At 38.3% G+C, this 19,574-nt stretch overlaps 1 protein-coding gene across 1 annotated transcript in view; it reads left to right on the top strand.

Annotated features, from left to right (window-relative positions):
• CFAP65 (cilia and flagella associated protein 65) overlaps positions 1-19,574 on the top strand; it is a 2,328,717-nt gene that overhangs the window by 1,952,307 nt on the left and 356,836 nt on the right. The gene's annotated exons all lie outside the window — the stretch shown is intronic.

The raw sequence follows: 19,574 nt of genomic DNA, 5'->3' as shown, positions 1-19,574 counted from the left end.
CTCCAGCCATACAAGCCAAAAGTGGTTAGGGGATGTTCTCCCTCCTTTTCCATCAGTGGAGGCCCACTGCTGCACAGTCCTGGATTCTATAGTTGCTAGAGTTTATATGGATTCTTTTAAACCTTCTCTACATATTTATACTTGAAAGAGCAGCTTGTAAGGTTGCACTTTGAAATGGACATTCTCCTGAAAAATGAAGCAAAGACATTCTCCTGAAAAATGAAGCAATCAAGCATATTCCTGAAGGCAGATCCAAGAGTTCTACTTCCACATATTCCTGGTGACCGAAGACTGATTGATTGGTTGTTTGATTTATTTCCTTTTATTTAGAGGGACATTCCAACTGGATTGGTTGTTTGATCCATTTATTTAGGGGGACATTCCAACTTTGCCTGGTACTTTTTTCATTAGAATACAAAGGAGAACAAATGTACTGTGTAATACAAACATAGTTTAACAATACAATAAAGTAACATACATGTTACAGTAATAAATTACAGTATTGATCTATTATCTATTGTACATATTTTATCTATCTTACATCTTTATATTGTAAAAATCAGATTTTTGGTATGTCATGCAAATGATTAAGTTGGCTTAAACAGAAATTGCAAGCAGGATAGTTAATAAATGTTAGTCTAGTAACTGGTTTGAATAGGTTAGTAAAGATATTAGGACAGTTGACGGGGGATTACTAATAGTATGTTTGTAAAGTTGCATTGTTGTAGAAAGAAAATTATCTTTAGCTAGCATTGGTGGACCTCAAATACTGGAATTTCATTATATTCAAATAGTTAAAAATTGTGATGGTTCAGTTCTCCTCCTGTATCTGAATTTGCTTTTGTGATTTTCAGTTCTGAATGTCAGCCTATGGTTTGTCAGGGACCCAACACATTATTGCCAGTTGCTATCATTACATGGCAGCTGTTATCAAAATAAGAGAATCTATGTCTTCCTTTAGAAAGTCAACTGGCTTTTAGCTGCTGAATCATGGAAGGAGTACATGTCCGGTTTTCATCAAATTTCAGAGCTGTTCCCTCTCCTGAATATGTCAGTGAGTGTCAAGAAAGCCTAACTCCAGCATTAAGCATCGCATTTCTCAGGATAATAGTAGGCTGTACTTGAATAAGACGTTCCTCCTTTTTGGTAGGATTCTCCTGTACCAGATGCATGTTATACTGCTTAAGAGGCTTCCCTAGTACTGGTAAAAGATAACGTTTAGGTATTGTGGTTTATAAAACTTTTCAAAGAACAGGGAGTCTGGTCCAAACAAAGCAGGAGAAAGCATGTAGATATCAAAGTAATGAAAGAGTTAACCATTTATCTCTCAATTCTTCATCACCTTTGGAATCTAGAGACTCTTCAAATCCTACCAGACAATATCATTTTCATGTGGTATATCAATAAATGGGTGAAAGAAAGTCTTACCATATTTCTAGGCTGTTAGTGATAGCTTGGCATCTTGTTATTTATCAGTCTTTTTCAATAATTTGTGTGCATCACCTCAAAAGTTAATTAAAAATGTCGTACTACCTGAGCAAATCCAAGGGATACCTTCACGAATAGATGTGGGACAAAGTGATCTTCCTTCAGATTATCCTTCACTGGGAAACTCCCCAGATAGATCACTTTGTCTCCAATCTAAGCTCAACTCAGACTGATTTGCTTCAGACCCCCTTGCAAGGAAGCCTGGAAAATGGACCCAGTTTCCTTTCTATGGAATGGGAAAGTTGTATATGTTTTTCCTCCCTTTCCTCTCATCCCATAGGTCCTTCTTAGCACTCAGAAAGGCAGTTCAAAAATGGTTTTGGTGGCTTCCTTTTGGTCATGATAGCACAGGCTCTCCCTTGTTTTTCATCTAGCCAGGAGCAATCACTGCAAGTTACCTCATAGAATAGGCTCATCCACACAACAGAAAGGATATCTAATCCATTCAAACCTAAAGACACTGAACCTCATACTTTGGATGGTAGGCTTCAGCAGTTCAACTCCTACTTCATAAACTCTATCCTATCTCTCACCAATCAAAACACTTAAACAACTCTCACTATCCCAGCACCTCAAACTAACAATACATAGTTTATAGTCAGCACTGTCCACACATCAACAATAAAAAAAAAATTTTCAAAAAATGAAGCCACCACCCTAGCTGCCAACAAACTGCTACTAGTGTATCTAAACAAAGCAGCAGAAGCCACAGCATTCCCCGTCTGCATTCTAATCAATTGACCTTTAAAAGAGAATTATATCCCTAAGGTCTGGAAAATGTCAAACATCATACCTCTTCATAAAGCTAACAGTTCTACTGACCTAACCAACTACTGACCAGTCATCATCCTCCCATCACTAAGATCCTAGAAAAATGCATATACTCCCAACTAATCAAATAACTAACTGACCAGAATCTCATCTCTCTCACTCAACACAGCTTCCAGCCTTATCATAGTACCACAACTGCCCTTTTCATCTTTACCTGCAACATCGATGAACTCGGAAACAATAACAAACTAATCTCAACCATCTTCCTTGACCTATCAAAATCATTTGATATAGTTGCATATCAAAAATGTCTTCATGAACTTGCTTCTCTAGGCTTCAATACTCAAAAGCCTAACTTGGGTTCACAACTATTTATCTAATAGGGAACAAGCTGTTAAATGGCACCAGGACTACTCCTGTTTTCTTCCAGTCTCAGTTGTTTTCCCCCAGGGATCAGTTCTCAGACCCCTTCTCTTTAATATCTTTAATAAAAATCTACACTCTGCCTCCAAATAAGCAATGTCCATCTCTACAAGGTACAATGCAACCTTATAGAACAACCAGATCCCTCAGAACTAGCAACAAATCACTGCTGTATGTCACAAAATCAAATAATTCTGCCGGTGGCTCACTTTACTCTTATGTTACAAAAATCTGGAACTCTATATCCTAGAACTAAGCAAATAAAGACAAACTAAATATATTTAAACCATCACTGAAAAATAAAACAGTTATTAGGTAACCAGCTGTGTTCCTGCACAACCCCAGGACAGTATATACATACTGCTCATAAATACATATCCACTGACATATATAGCTAACCTAATTGTAACCCATATATGTCCATTCTTTTGCTCCATCCCTATCTCACCTAACATCTCTCTCTGTACCTCTGTACCTCTGTCTCATGTTCAACTGCATACTAATATTCTTTATAAAACAAACACTAATGCCTAAAACTACAATCTCCTCTACAAACTATAAACTATTTACTTTTCTCCTGAAAACTCTTTTTACAATAGTTAAATAACATAATGTCCGAACATATATCTAACGTATCTCTAAACATATATCTCTCTTTCTAGTAACTAAACATGTTCAATTTTGGTGCATAATATGTTTGACATTTCAACTGTATATCCTAAACTGTACATACAGTTTTAATGTACTTACATATCTGATTCACAATGAAAAATGACACATTTTGCTATATTGTAAAGGAAATATTTTCCGTATTTTGTAATTGTAAAAACTATACAGCTTTTTTCTCCTTGTACAATGCAAAACTCTTACTATGTTAATTTATATATTTATTTTGTGATGTTCTCTGTACTTATATTCTGTAATTACTGTGGAGCTTTTCTCCCTGGGCTTCCACTGAAAATAGTATCAATCCCAGTTGAACTTTCCTGGTAAAGAAAAATATATAAATAAATAAATTATCACTTAAGACAGGTGCACTTAGATTAATAGAATAGACAATAAAGCATGTTTTGTCATATTCTTGCATTATACATTGCATATATGTTTTCTTTCCTTCTTTTTAATAATTATTTATTCCAATATTTCATAAATTGCTTAATTCCTGCCTTCTGTTAAACCTCACTCCTCCTCCTGAATACTATTATGTGTGTATTCTTCCCACAAATTCCAAAAATGTAATTTGCTTTCCCTTTCCTAAAGATCCCATCTCTAGTTCTTTTATTTCTTTTAAAATAATTAGTACTTCAACTAAAGTTGGCTTTGAAGATTTTGATTTCATTTTGTAGTAATTGCTTTTTTGGCAGCTAATAGTTTTAAATTTAGTAATGCCTTACTATGTGCAGGCAGTTCAGTCTCTCAGTCCCAGCTCAAAAGAATTATTTCCTTAGCTATAGCCATTTGCTCCCCTAATAATTCTGACAAAGAACTGTGTAGGAAATTTTTAAAATCTGCTAACTTGTTATACTCCCCCCCAAAAAAAAAGATCCCAGCTACCTCTCTCTCTTTTCCATCACACCTTCAACAATTGCTATTTATCTGAAGAAAAATTCTCTGAAGTCTTCTTGGGGTATAAAAATGTATACATACATTTCTAAGCCAAAACCCTAAACTTTCTGGACTTTGTTGCATACTTGTGAGCCATGCAGATGCCTCCCATTGTTCCTTTGTAAATTGCCTTTCCATTCTTTCGCCCCAAGCCTTTCTAACCTCCTCTGATTGATTCTTACAGTTATCATGCAATATTTATATGCTCTAGTAATGATCACTTTTTTACAGCAGCTTCTGGTATAAACTTGACTAAAAACTCTACCAGGGCTGGTCTTTCTCTTAGCACTTCCCTATCCCTTTCGGTTTGCCTATACTGTGATGTCAATGCCTGATAGGGATGGCAGTCTCCAACTTCCAGTCCATACTTCTGCTTGACCTTATCCTACTCTATTACTTTTCTGTCTCTAGTTATTTGTTCCTAGTACCTTGGCTCCTTTGACAGTTTTCTTCAGTAGATTCCTGTCCCCTCTTGCCTGTTTTCTATACCTATACTCACAGTCATCCCTAATGACAAAATCACCTTCCTCCATTCCTGTGCTTGCTTACTTTTTAGAATACTTTCTGTAACTTTATGAATATAACATTCTGTATGATTGTTGTTATTCTCCATAAGGTCCTGCATCCAAAATCCTATCTGCACTCTCCCCTCCATTTCATCATCATCCCTTTCCACTTTGGTTTACAACCTTTTGCTTCTATTAAGCAGTCCACTTTTTTAGTATGTAGTAGTAATCTAGCTAAGAATTGCTTTAGTTTGTGCTCTAGTGGAAGTAGAGAAACAACCTAGCCATTTCTAGGCCTCTGATTTCCATAAAACTTGAAGTGTCATTATACTATTGGTCAGTATTTGTTTGAATTCTTTTCAGCTTTTCCTTGTTATAAATTCCCCATTTGGGTATAGCTTAGAGCTCTTTTGCTATAAGTTGCTACATGCCTAGTTGCAAAGGTGGTAATTGAGGCAATTTACATCTGTATTTGACTAAAATATCAGCCCAACAAGACTTGGGATAAGTGAATTTCATGTTCTTACTGAATTAACTGTTGTTATGGGACAAGACCAGCTTGTTAAAATGTATATTAATTTCAGTTTATTAATGATGCTATAATATGATTGTTAAAAAGCAAATATAATTTATATGCAGGGCTGGGAAAAATACAGCTTTATAAGCCACAGTGTTGTTGTCTTTTAAACTGCATTCATTTAGTATGTAATAAGAGACAATAGTATGTGTTGCATTAAGTAAGGCATGTAGTTATTATAAAAAGGAATTTGTTAGTCTGACTCCTCCAGGCTAAGAGTGCGTATTTACTAGAACAGGTTTGAAACATCTTAGGTCAGAAACAAGCAGGTGAATCATGTATAGGAAGGTGTTCACGTGAAGTCCAAGGCAAAAATCACGAGGGATGAGTACATTTGCAAAGTTTTCTATAGGATACAGTCATTATAATGTCATGAAATTGCATGAGCAGTTTGATAAGAAAATGTATAAAATTACTGTTTTTTTATGTAAAGTGAGAATGCTTTATCAAGAATTATAAAGACTAACTCCCAGCGCTGTAAAAATAAAATTTCTGTTTGCACATCCTGAAGTGTTGTTCCTGACTAGAGGTATAAAAGGTAAATTCTTAATGTTATTTATTTATGACTATAACACTGTAATAGCTGTTCATTCCAGTGTAACACACATAACAAATCCCTAACAGGATCACCTTAATGTAGCTCTGCTCAATGACAGAAGTCTCAACAACAAAATGCCTGACAGTGAGACTTCTCTGCATTTGGAGCAGATCCATGTCTGTGCAATTACTGAAACTTATTTGAAATGTTCAGAAAGCACTCCATCCTTACTTGAGTTTTGCTCCTACCATGTTTTCAGACCTGATGGCAAATATGATGGTGTCTCCATATTTCCCAGGGAAAATATAAACTATAGGTAGATCCTCTGGGACCCAGAAACAGAGCTCATTGAGATCCAAATCACACTAAACAAAAACATATATCAGTTTTTAGCCTGTTATAGGGCACCTTCTATGTCCCCTTATGATCATATAAAGTTCCTAGATGTAATTGATGAGCTCTCTATAAACAGAAATTCTGTTATTTTGGGAGACGTTAACTATTCACTTATAGCTAATGTCTTTCGGCTTTTCACGGTTAGGGATCACCACAGCGGAACCCTGATCTGCTAATGATTGACAGTGGATTTTTACAGTGCCGAGGTGCCAGCCTGACGCCCAACCTTCAAAGAAGGTACACCCATTCATGCACATACATACCTGCATGTCTTTAAATGTCACTCGACCGCGGGGAGGAAATGCAGACTTTAACTATTCACTTATAAACTTTGCTATCTATGCCTCAAATGATACACCCATATGCTCATAAATTTCATTAAAAAAAGCTCCAAGGGCCTTTAGTTGTTAACAAAACCATAATATTCTTGATGTAGTCTTTATGAATATAGCTTCATCATGTAATATTTACCTGGTATCTCCCTTACCAGTTATGTTGTATCAAAAACTAGTGATCTTCAGTATTAGATTATGTAAAACTGAAAGTAATGATATTTCAAGAGTTCAGTTACAGACATACAAATCTCATTAGATTCTATGATGAAGTTTTAATATTTGCTTATTCCAACATAACTCCAGACACTGCTTCATCAGGAAACTGCGCAATAGTTCTGTGCCAAGTACATAGAACTGACAGTATGTACTAGAAGTTTAAATGCAAACCAGGTGGGTGATCTACCAACATAAATAATCTCTACAATAAAAGACAACAAAATAAATCATTGAAATATATAGCACATCTAAAGACCCTGAAATCAGTGATAGCATTAATGAATTGAATAAAAACTAATCTCAGATGCCAAGGACAACTACAAATCACTTTTTAGTCATGTTAGAAAACTAAGAAATAGCAATCAACATTGCTCAGGACTTATTCAAGATGGCATCATCTACAATGACCCAGTAGACATTGTCAACATACTAGCTAAGAAATCACCCCAGAAATTACTATCCAAAACAGACTTTTCCCTGAAGCTGTCAGACCCCCTCCATTATCACCAAAGATCATGTACTAAAGCTGCTCTCAAAGACTAAATATACTTCCACCATATGACCTGATAATTTGCCAGGCTGCTTAATAATCAGTACCAAGCAAGCCCTGGGAGAGCCACTCCTTAAACCATTTAACCTGAGTTTAACCTCTGGCTTCACTCCTAAAGTGTGGTGCACAGCAGCGGTGATGCCACTTCACAAGGTAGCCCAACCACTGCCCCTGGGAATTACAGGTGCATCAGCCTGATGAGACTCATTAGCAAAAGCCATGGGGCATATTGTAACTGATGTGATTGACTATAAGTTAAAAAGTCAAGATAGACCTGCAACAGTTTGGCTTTGTTAATTGTAGAGCCTGTTTAATGAATATAATTAACTTTCTTGAAAGAGTAACATGGCCATGTTGTACATACAGCATAACCTGATCTCACCAAGACCTTTGACAGTATGCCCTTTGCTAACACAGTAAGTAAAATGAATTAAAAATACATCTTTATGTGATGAGATGGATATCAAATTGGCTAAGCAGCAGAACTCATAAAGTACAGGTAGAAGGTGTCTCATCAAAGAATGTGAAGGCAACAGGTGGTATTCTACAGAGCTTTATGCTGAGACCTGTCTTGTTTGGCATTTACTTTACCAAATTCCAGATCACAAACAAAGACCTCTGGCTAGCCAAGTTTGCAGATAACTGAAAATTGGAAGTTATTATCAAGTCACTATCTAACATTCAAGCCCTACAATAAGAACATATACTTATAAAAACCTGGTGTGCTAACTATGTGCTTACAATTAAATGCTAAATCATGTACATTTGGTAAATAACTCCTCCCCCAGCACATGCCATAGACAGTACCACACTCCAAAATGATAATGTTGTCAGAGACCTTGGTACCTGAGGTTGATAATTCCCTGTACATGTGGTATCTTCTAAATTCAAAGATGTTACTGTCCTATTATGTTCTGCATTGATTAGGCCAATTGTCAAATACAGTGTCCTCTTTGGGATGTGCTTCAGCCTTCATTAGACATATCAAACAACTTTAAAGACCACAGAGGTTCTTAACTAAGGTCAACATTGGCTTAAAAACCCTAGGCTACCAGAAAAGATTGGAAGCACTGTCCCTTTATTCAGTGTCTTAGAAATGTCTGAGGGGAGATATATGCCTTTCTTTGCCTTCTGAGCCATTAGGAACTCAGTATATATTTATCTTTCATCGTTTGTTGACTGGATTAGTCCCACTAGGCTAGTGGCCTCCTTTCAGGGGAGACCCAAGGTGGTCTTTATTCTAGGAGGGGAAATTTGGCCAGGACATCAGGTACTTTCTGTACTCTTTTTGATTGATAAGTGCTATGGGATCTTCTGCATTCACTTGAGCTACCACCACCTCAGGCACATGAAGCCTTGGTTTAACATCTCATCTGAAGGACATCACACCCTGGAGTGCAACACTCCCTTATGTTGCACTGCAGTGTCAGCAATTGATTTACCTGGTGTGGGAATGTAGCCCACAGCCCCCTGCACCAAAGGTGCATGTGCTACCAGTTGTGCCACTTACACCACAGTTGTCCAGGATATTTTGTATTTCCACAAATTGGGTAATCCCATAATTACCAGAATAAGGGATCTAAATCTTCATTAGGAGATAAATAAAACAAGGTGGAGAGAAGGTCATTACACAGTGCCTTCCCCATCTCCAAAATAAACTCTCACTGCACATTAAGCAGTGTGATACTTGATCTTCCTTCAAATGGGAACTAGTTAATTGGATGGGTATTCACAAATTCATCCTGACTTTACTGGCAGGACCCTCCTAAAGCGAAGGTTGATCTGAGGGTATATGCTGGCAAGGCATGAATCGTTGCGGGACTCAGTTCCTTGTATTTCCTGTGATCCTGCTAAGCTTAGTGGTGATCCTATACAGTAAGTAAAGTATGTAGTACAATATCAGCATTGCAGAATTATCAGTGTTGCTGTCTAGGGTTGGCATTATGATTATTTGAGAATCATGTGTAAGAACTATGGGATAACACAGTTAAAATAGATAGATTTGAAAGAGTAGTGTAACAAGTTATTTTTAGAAAACTCAATACAAGATACTGTGTAGATGGAAGGAGGTTTTACTTTTATGGAAAATATTTACTGACTGCTCTTTCTTCATATGAGTCGAAAGTCCTAGTTATTTTACTAAGCTTTTTTGGATAAACATATGCTTCTGTTCTACTTACCATATTAGCAATTCAATAAAGTGCAAGTGCTATGTGTTTATAGATGCTTGTGAGCCACCATTAACTTCACAAACCTTTCTAGGCTATAATCATGCTGAGTCCTTAAACGTTTTACAGTGATGCATCTATTGGCAACTAGTCATGTACAAATATTAAAGGACAGGTACAGCTTATCCAGCATTCCTTGCTTCTGCCCATTTGATTGTGTCACACTTACAAATAGGAGCTAAGAGATAATGCTGTGATGGTTATAATTTTTCTGGTATCACCTGCTAGGCAGTTACTTATCTTATAATGCTTCTGTCTAGTGTTAGCCCTTTCCTGGTCATTTTAGCTAAATGTTTTGAATAGTCTATATCTGGATCAAAATAAAACTCAAGATATTAGACTTTACTTCAGTTTTAGCATCTTGCAAAGTGTTGAGTAAAAGCTAGTGGCGCTTTGCTGCAAAGGCTGTCAAAATTTATAGATTCTTATTATGACAAAGGCATGCCTATTCAAAGTATCTAGAAAAGCTTTTATGTCAATACACATCCAAGGAAAACAGCTCCACGAAAAACATAAACTCCACAAAAGAAGGAACACCAGTCAAAAGACAAGATGATTTATTTTATTAACACACTTTTGTGAAACTTTTATGTCAGTAAGATGTTTACTAGTGTATCGTATATTGTATGGAAGTTGCTCATGGAATCATACTGAAGAGTAGCAGGGTGTCTATAAGCTGATGCCATCTTCGGCTGCTGATAGATCATGTTTTAATTAGCTAAGGTGGTAGCTTTATTTCTTCATTCAGACAAACAAGATATCATACAGCACACTAATCCCACCAATTGCAACTCTCCTTAGAGGAATACTTCATTGATGTACTTTAAAAAAAGTGTTCCATGAAATCTACAAACTCCAAGGGAAGCATTTTTCTGTATAAGGAGGACAAGCCACCTTGAACCCTCCCCCGGTGTGGGGACTAACCCTGCAGTCATTCAGTAGAGAAATTAGAAATACTGGAAAAGAATATACAATCGTCTTATAAGAATAACAGTCTCACTGTCACTGGTTACCAAGCAAATCACTGTAACCAAAAAAAAATCTAACATAAAAACAAGAAAAACAAAACTCACAAAAAGGTATCCTGCTGTCCTCAGTAGAAAGTAATAAAGAAAAAAAAAATAACCAAATACTACTAATATACCAAGAGACAACATTGTCTTCACAACCAAAATTAGCCACCAAATGTGCTCAAACAAAATTGTATTTCTAGGCTTGTAAAGTCTCCAGGGCCATTAGACTAATACACACCTATGAACCTATATAAGACATCTGGGGACATAGGTTGACAGCAACCTCTCCTTCTACCACCACATTGCCACTGTGGTCAGAAAGTCCTTCTATGTGGCACATGTCATTACCAAGGGTTTTGCATCCAGGAAGAAAGAGGTCATCATTTCTCTCTACTCTTCCCTCATTAGGCCAGTCATCGAGTATAATGCGCCATCTGGCATTTACCTCACTAGACACATGCAACAGCTGGAAAGGCCACAAAAGTACCTCATGAAGAGGATCCTAAGCCTTAAACACATGTCCTACATGGACAGACTCAAAAAACTCCAGCTGTTCTCTGTGTCATATCGTCTACTAAGAGGCAGTCTCTGCTTGACTTACAAAGCCATGTCTGACCAACGTCTGTTAGAAATGCTACATCTAAAGAAATCCCAATCCCTCTGCACCACCCGCTCCAGAGACCTCAACCTCATTACCACAATCAACAGAGCATGCTGGAGTGACAGGTTCATAACCCAGGGAATGCCCATGCTCTGGAATAGACTTCCCATACATGTCAAGCAAAGCACCTCACTGGCCTCTTCAAGAGAAATCTTGATAAGTGGATGGGAAATAGAAAGTTTACCCCGGGGATCACTCCAGTGGCTCTACTTGATAGAGGCACTGTGAGCTAACGTCGGGCGCCATGATGCCAGGACACTTATATGGGCTAGGCTTGTAAAGGTTGCAGGGCCATTAGGCTAGTACACACATATGAACCAATCAAATGTGAGCCCCAAAAATCCTTTACAAAATACATGAAAAAATACTTCACTTTTGATACAAATCAATAATGACAAAAATTTTAAATAAAATGACGTGTTTTGCAAAAAAACAATAAAGCTATTAACAAAAAAGAGAGAGAGAATAACTACAGAATGTAGGGAAACTAGTATAAATAGATGATGCTGAAACATTATGCAGGTATGATGTCTGTACCCTGTGTATAATTCCATATTTTTCTATGCTGCTGTCCCTTCTGGTTGAGCTAGCTAGAGTTTGGAAACAGTGCTTTAAGACTGTACAGATGTGTAGGTAGATGGTGGGAAGTAGACAGCTGCAGTTAACTAAGCAGCACCCTGGACAGTCCCCCATACTAGAGTCCCTCTCAAATCAAAGTTAAAAGGCCAAATAAAAACTCCTCCTAACATGCAAATGGCAAAACGATTAAAAAAAACTGTTTTCAACATTTGAACTGTTATAGGCAGTGAAACACACATTCCGAGCATTCATTCACTACTGACATAACTGGCACTAAATGAATAAAAATGAATAAATGCTAGCAGTGTTGGTAGTGCTTCCTTCCCAACGACTTGCACCCAGGGTCACCCCTTTATCCCATCCTAGCTATAGTGGATGTAGAACATCTAATAAATCAATAATGAAATTTCAAATTATTTATATTGTAGATCTCTCCTGGACTGGATTTGGTGTTTGCTGATGACCAATGACTGCTAGCATGATCTTTGTTAATGTACGTGTATTCTACAAAAACCTGTGGCATGACAAGTCTATGACCCCCCCCCCCCGACCAGCTTAGTCAGTATTCAAGCTGCCCTTCCATGAGATTGGTATCTGTTGCTCACTGCTTCCCAACACTGTACTCCCATCAAAGCATACCTCTAGGTTGGTTAAACAGGATGATGCACTGGAGTTCCTCCATGTACAAAAAACCATAGACAAACATCCCATACCATATCTTAGCAAGCTATAGCTTATCCTCTATGTGCCATGAAACCCATAGCTTATACTTAGACCTATTGGATATACTCACTATTCAACTAAATACCATACTCAAGGGGGACTTTAATTATCCCTCTACAAACTGTGAATCCTACACTGTCCCAAATTTGGAGTCACAGTGATTTCTAGATTTTATAAATGCAAATACCCTGGACCTGTTAATGCATACACCTAATGGAAGTACAAACATACTGGACCCGGTACTCACAAAAATGGGTGAACTCTGCTCCCCCCAATATCATGTCCGCTATGGTAAGATCAGGCTGCAAAGCAGTCTCCTTCTAAATAAGAATCTGCAACAGTTAGAAACTACTCCAAGGCAAACTACCTATTATTAAGTGATAACCTTTCAAACTTTCAAGTCTTTCCATACCCAGATAACACAGCTCCCTATACAGATTTATTATCAGAAGCTCTGTAAACCCATGCCAAAGATTGCATAGAGGCTACTGTATCTACCAGAAGTAAGCCCAAATCTAACTGAAAACAAAGCAAGAAAAAAAACGAAAACCCTGGTGGAATCCAATGTTAAACAGGTTGCACAACAAAAGCAAAAAAGTCATAATTCCCTCATCAAACTTAATAGACAGTTAAAAGGACTAATTAAGTCCAACAAAGCAAATTTTGAGGTGAAGAGAATGTCTCAGGCCAAGTCAACCATAAGGCCTTCTTAGCTATGTTCAAAACCTCAAGGGCAGCACACAACCTTGTGCTGAACTGTTGGTAAATGGAGCCTCATTCATGGATCTGCAGGATATACAAATCTGGATGATAAATTCAGCTCAAGATTTACCCTCCTCTCACCCCCCCAGCTGCCCCCCAGGAAATGCCATCTAACATAATCTTTCCAAATATCAGTAGAGAGTAGATCTTAGGTCTTAGTTCCACTGTCTAAGACCAAGAATACAGCTTCAATGAGCCCTGATAACATCCCAGGATGTCTCCTAAATAGCCTAAAATATGATCTGTCAGGGGCACTGGTGTCAGTATTCAACCACAGCCACCTCACAAGCTTTGTAACATGTGAATGGAAGACTCCAATGGTCATCTGTCTGCACAAAGGCAGACCACTGTATCTGTCTGCACAAGGGCAGACCGTTGATGGATCCTGGGAACTAAAGGCCCATTAATCTGACTAGTCTCATATACAAAGCTATGGAAGGAATTACCATGGAAATGATTAACAATGACAGGAAACTTTCAGACATTAGACCTGACACAGTTTGGTTTCATCAAAGGCAGGTCATGACATTGGACCTAACACAGTTTGGTTTCATCAAAGGCAGGTCATGCCTACTGAACCTGAAGGACTTCTTTGAGAAGGTCCTCAAGGCAATGGATGATGGCAAAATAGTGCAGACTGCCTACCTTGACCTGGCTAAGGCATTTGATACAATACTCTAATCAGGCTTTATAAACAAACTCACTGAATTAGGTATAAAATCCTGTGTAACTTGCTGAATAGCCAGCTGGCTCACAGAGAGGACCTATGAAATTAGAATTAAAGAGACCACCTCCACAAAGAGGCCTGTCACAAGTGGTGCTCCTTTGGGCTCTGTGCAGGGTCTGCTTCTCTTTGGCATCTATTGTTTGGAAGTCAAGGCCAATATCAAGGGCCTCTGGCTTACCAGGTATGCAGATGATTAAAAGCTGGGAGCAGTCATAGAAACCCAAAAATATACTAACATCTCTGAAGTACAGGCCAACACAGAAGGTCTTTGGCTAATGAAGTTCGCAGATGACTGCAAACTAGGAGCCATAATCAAAACTCCAAAAGATGTGGACATCCTACAAAAGGGCCTCGCTGAGACAGATGCCTGGTGTCAAAGCCATGTCCTCAAGCTTAGTGCCAAAAAGTGCATTGTCATCCCTTTTGGTAAAAACTCAGTACCCATGAACTACCACATAGGCGGTAGTCTACTTAACACTGAAAGTGTGATAAGAGACCTTGGGACACAGGTGGAGAGTAGTCTCTCCTTTGATAATCACATTGCCACAGTAGTCAGGAAATCCTTCTACGTGGCACACCTCATCACAAAAGGTTTCTCATCCAGGAAAAAAGAGGTCATTGTTCCCCTCTACTCGTCACTCATTAGACCCATTATAGAGTACAATGCCCCTTTTGGTATGTACCTCACAAGACATCTACAACAACTGGAAAGGCTGCAGAAATATCTCACAAAGAGGATTACCGGCCTCAAACAGATACCTTATGCAGACCGTCTCAAAAAACTGCAGCTTTACTCCGTTGCATATCGCCTACTCAGAGGCGATCTCTGCCTAACACACAAAGCTATGTCAAACCCAGAGATTTTAGACATGCTCCACTTAAAGAAATCCCAATCCCTACGAGCTACACGGTCTAAGGACGTAAACCTTGTCACCACAATAAACAGAACATGCTGGAGGGATAGATTCCTGTCCCAGCAACTTCCCATACTCTGGAACAAACTACCTATCTATATCAAACAGAGCTCCTCATTAGCGCTCTTTAAGAAGAATCTTGATGATTGGATGGGAGATAGGAAATTCACCCCGGGGATCACTTCTGTGGCTCTGCTCGACAGTGGCACAGGAAAATAATTTTCTTGGGTGGCGAAAACCAGGGTACCTTTGGCTAGGCTTATATAGGCCCTAGGGCCAATAGCCTAGTGCCTACCTATGAAACTATGAACCTATTAAAGGAAGGTCTAACACATGCACATGGCTGGTGCCAAAACCATGGCTTAAAACTCTGTGCAAAGAAATGCATAATAGTATCTTTTGGGAAGTTGGCCATTCAGGAAAACTACCTTATTGATAAAACACTCCTAAAAGTAGACACAGTAGTCAGGGGTTTGTGGACTTGTGTAGGTAACCTGGCTTTTGACCAACATGTGTCTAAGGTTGTAAGAATTCTGTGTCACTCAACATATAAGTAAGAGCATAGCATCTAGGTCTAAGGAAGTTATTGTGGACTCAGCTATCATCAGACCTATCAGTGAAAATAATACTGCTTGTATGTTCTTGACCAGGTGCATACAATAACTGGAACATCCACAGAGTTTCCTCACAAAAATAATACAGGGCATAAACACAATGTCCTGTGCAGATTGTCTCTAAGCCCTATATCTATACTCTTTTTCCTACAGACTGCTGAGAGGCAATTTATGTCTGTCATACAAGGCATCCTTGGATCCAGCTGTGATGGACCTTTTGTATATCTGTAAAATTCACTGCACTAGAATTACTAGATCTAGTTTTAAACTGTAAATGTAAATAAGACATGTTGGAGGGACAGGTACATTTCTCAGAAAATCACATTTCTCTGGAATAGGCTTCCCATCCATATGAAGCAGAGCCCATCCCCAACCCTATTCAAGCACAACCTGGACCAGTAGATGGGAAACCAGAAATCTATCCCTGCTTTGACATTTATGTCTCTGATGGACAGAGACAGACGTGAAATCTTGCCCTAACTAATGTATACTTCTTACAATAATGTTTAAGACACACCAACTTGTGAGATACATTTGGGTTACATGGCTAGTCTTTGAAAAATCCCAAAAAAGAAGAGCCAGCATACTGTGTATTAATTCACTTTTATTAAAATAAAAACAGACCGGTTTCGGACGGAAAAATTTCTCAGCCTTCTTCAGTGCAAAAAGAAAAAGAAATAGTATTCAATTATACAATAAATATATTCAACTCAAAGCTTATTGGTCCATCCTAGAATTGCTCATTCAAACCAGGTGGGAACAACCCACCCAGTTTCACAATCCACTTTTTCTCTTTATTATTTAAAATGGAGTGCCATCCAATTTTATTGGATCTGTTGCCCTTTACAATATCAATGATCAAAAATGAAAACCTAGCAGTAGGATGTATGAGTTGATGTTTATAAAGTGCATGTAGCTTGATATATTAACCAGTCAGTACTACAATTTTGCAAAAAAAAATTAATGTCATAAACTGCAGAACTATTTCAACTGGAAAATTGTTTAGATTTGACAACCTTGTCACAGTGGATACAATGTCCACATGGATGACAGCCAACTAATGGATCCCCCATAATAGTAGTTTGTATATATTGAGAAGATTGATGGTTAGATCCATGTTTATAATAATTGAAACATGAACCAAGGTTTTTACCTTTCCGGTATGAAAATAAACATCTGTCAGGTATAATTTGAGATAGCTCATCATCATATTGTAATATATTCCAATGTCTGTTAACACTTTCAATTAGATTCATTGTATTTCTGGCATATGTTGTAACCAGCCTAATGGGTTGTGTTGTTGTGACATTATGATCCTTGTACCTCAAGAATTCTTCTCTATTGGTCGAGTTGACCAAATTACTTGCCTGCAACACATAACCCATACCATATCCCCTGGCTTTGAATCTACTGGTAAGATCCTTCCTGTGATTCTGAAATGAAGAATCATCTGAAAAAAAAATACGTTTGGTTCTGATAAATTGTGATTTTGGAATATTGCGGGCTATATGTGGAGGATGGAAACTAGATGCATGCAGAATGGTGTTATATTGGGGATATTTTCTAAATACTTCAGTACCCAATGTGTGGTCTGATAATCTACTGATATTCACATCTAAAAACGTAATAGTGTTTAGATCGTAATGGATAGTAAATTGTAATCCCCAAGGGTTCTGATTTAAATAAGATATAAATGCATGTAATGTATCAACCTCTCCTTTCCATACCATCCAACAATCATCTAGAAAACGTCTCCAAATATCAATGTGTTCCAAATAGTTCTGCAGTTTATGACATTATTTTTTTTGCAAATTGTAGTACTGACTGGTCAATATATCAAGCTACATGCTCATGTGGTGCCTTTTATATTGGTCAGACCTCTCGTCCATTTATAATAAGAATCTCTGAACATATTAGTAACATAAAAAACAAAAAGTCTTCCAATGCACTTTATAAACACCAACTCATACATCCTACTGTTAGGTTTTCATTTTTGATCATTGATATTGTAAAGGGCAACAGATCCAATAAAATTGGATGGCACTCCATTTTAAATAATAAAGAGAAAAAGTGGATTGTGAAACTGGATGGGTTGTTCCCACCTGGTTTGAATGAACAATTCTAGTATGGACCAATAAGCTTTGAGTTTAATATATTTATTGTATAATTGAATACTATTTCTTTTTCTTTTTGCACTGAAGAAGGCTGTGAAATTTTTCCGGCCGAAACCGGTCTGTTTTATTTTAATAAAAGTGAATTGATACACAGTATGCTGGCTCTTTCTTCTTTTTTGGGATTCTACTATGTTCTTATGAGCCATGCATTTGCTTTTTGCGCAGGAGTGCCTTTTTGACTGTTATAGTCTTTGAAAAAGTCACTAAGGCCATGTATGAGGGTAAAACAGTACATAACCACCTACCTCGACCTGGCCAAGGCATTTGACACAGTTCTCCACTCAGGTATTATAAATAAACTCACAAAACTGGGCATAAATCCCTATGTCTCCAGATGGATAGCCAGTTAGCTTATGGACAGGACACATGGTTATATTGGGTGAAGCCAGATCTAGCAAGAGGGCAATTACTAGTGGTGTGCCACAGGGCTCAGTACTGGGACCACTCCTGTTTGGAATGTATTTCTCTGAAGTAAAAGTGAGTGAGGAAGGCCGCTGGATGCCAAAGTTTATCAACGACTGCAAGCTGGGGGCAATCACGAATCCCCCAATGATGTAGATATCTTTCAGGAGGGTCTAGATTAGACACATGATTGATGCCAGAACCATGGCCTAAAACTAAATGCCAAAAAAATATGTTCTCATACGCTTTATTCATAGATTCATAGATTAGTACTAAGCTAATTGCCCTTGTGGGCCATTTTAAGCCAAGCCAATTATCCCTTGTGAGACTCAAACCCTGCACCTTGTGTTTGTAAGGCAAACACCTTAACCATTAGGCCACCCTCCCAACCCCTCTTTGGGGGGGGGTCACACTCTCCTGCAAATTACAACATCAGTAGGGTGCCCCTTTGAGTAGACTCAGAGGTGAGAGATGTAGGTACGCAGATAGATAGTATCCTAAACTTTGACCGCCATATGTCCACAGTGGTGAGGAGATCCTTTTGTGTGGCACAACTTATAAGTAAAGGTATGACATCCAGATCCAAGGAAATTATAGCCCCACTGTACTTAGCCACTCACTCATGCACACATACTCACCTATGGCCAATTTAGTGTGAGTGGTGCAAATGAAGTATCAAGGAAGGGATACACACCCGTCGGTGTAAACCTTGTCTCGAGATGTGGAAGTGACACCCTGACCCCATGTGCAAAATGTGAAAGGGGTTGAGGATGCATGGATGTACTTAGACCAATAATTGAGTATGGTGTGCCATTTGGCATGTACTTGCCTAGGCACTTACAGCAGCTGGAGTGACCTCAGAGGTTCCTCACAAAGAATATACAGGATGTAAACAACATGAACAGTGTGGATAGACTAAAAGCCCTATCCCTTTACTCTGCCTCCTACCGACTATTGAGGGGTGACCTATGCCTAATAAACAAGGCTCTCACAAATACAGCCCTGATGGAGCTGCTACACATTTGCAAGTTAAACAGCATTAGTATTACCCAGTCTAGAGATCTAAACTTAGTCAACAACTCAAACAAAACATGCTGGAGAGACAGATATGTGCCTCAGAAATTGTCCTTTCTTTGGAACAGGCTTCCTATTCACATTCAACAGAGCCTTTCCCTGACCATCTTCAAATGCAGTTTGGATCAGTGGATGTGGAATCGCAAATTCACACCCGAGGCAATGCCTAGTGTAGTGGTTAGAACATACAAGCAGCCATTCCCGGTTCGATCTCCACTGTAACCAGTTCGCATTTTCAGGGGTCCAGGGAAGTAAATGTGGGAAGAAATAGCCAGGGAATTGTTATGTCTAGGCTTGT

The sequence above is a fragment of the Protopterus annectens genome, chromosome 6.part0 (assembly GCF_019279795.1).
Source record: "Protopterus annectens isolate FY-2018-M chromosome 6.part0, PAN1.0, whole genome shotgun sequence".
NCBI classification, from domain to species: Eukaryota; Metazoa; Chordata; order Ceratodontiformes; family Protopteridae; genus Protopterus; species Protopterus annectens.
This window is presented reverse-complemented; position numbering and strand designations above follow the sequence as displayed.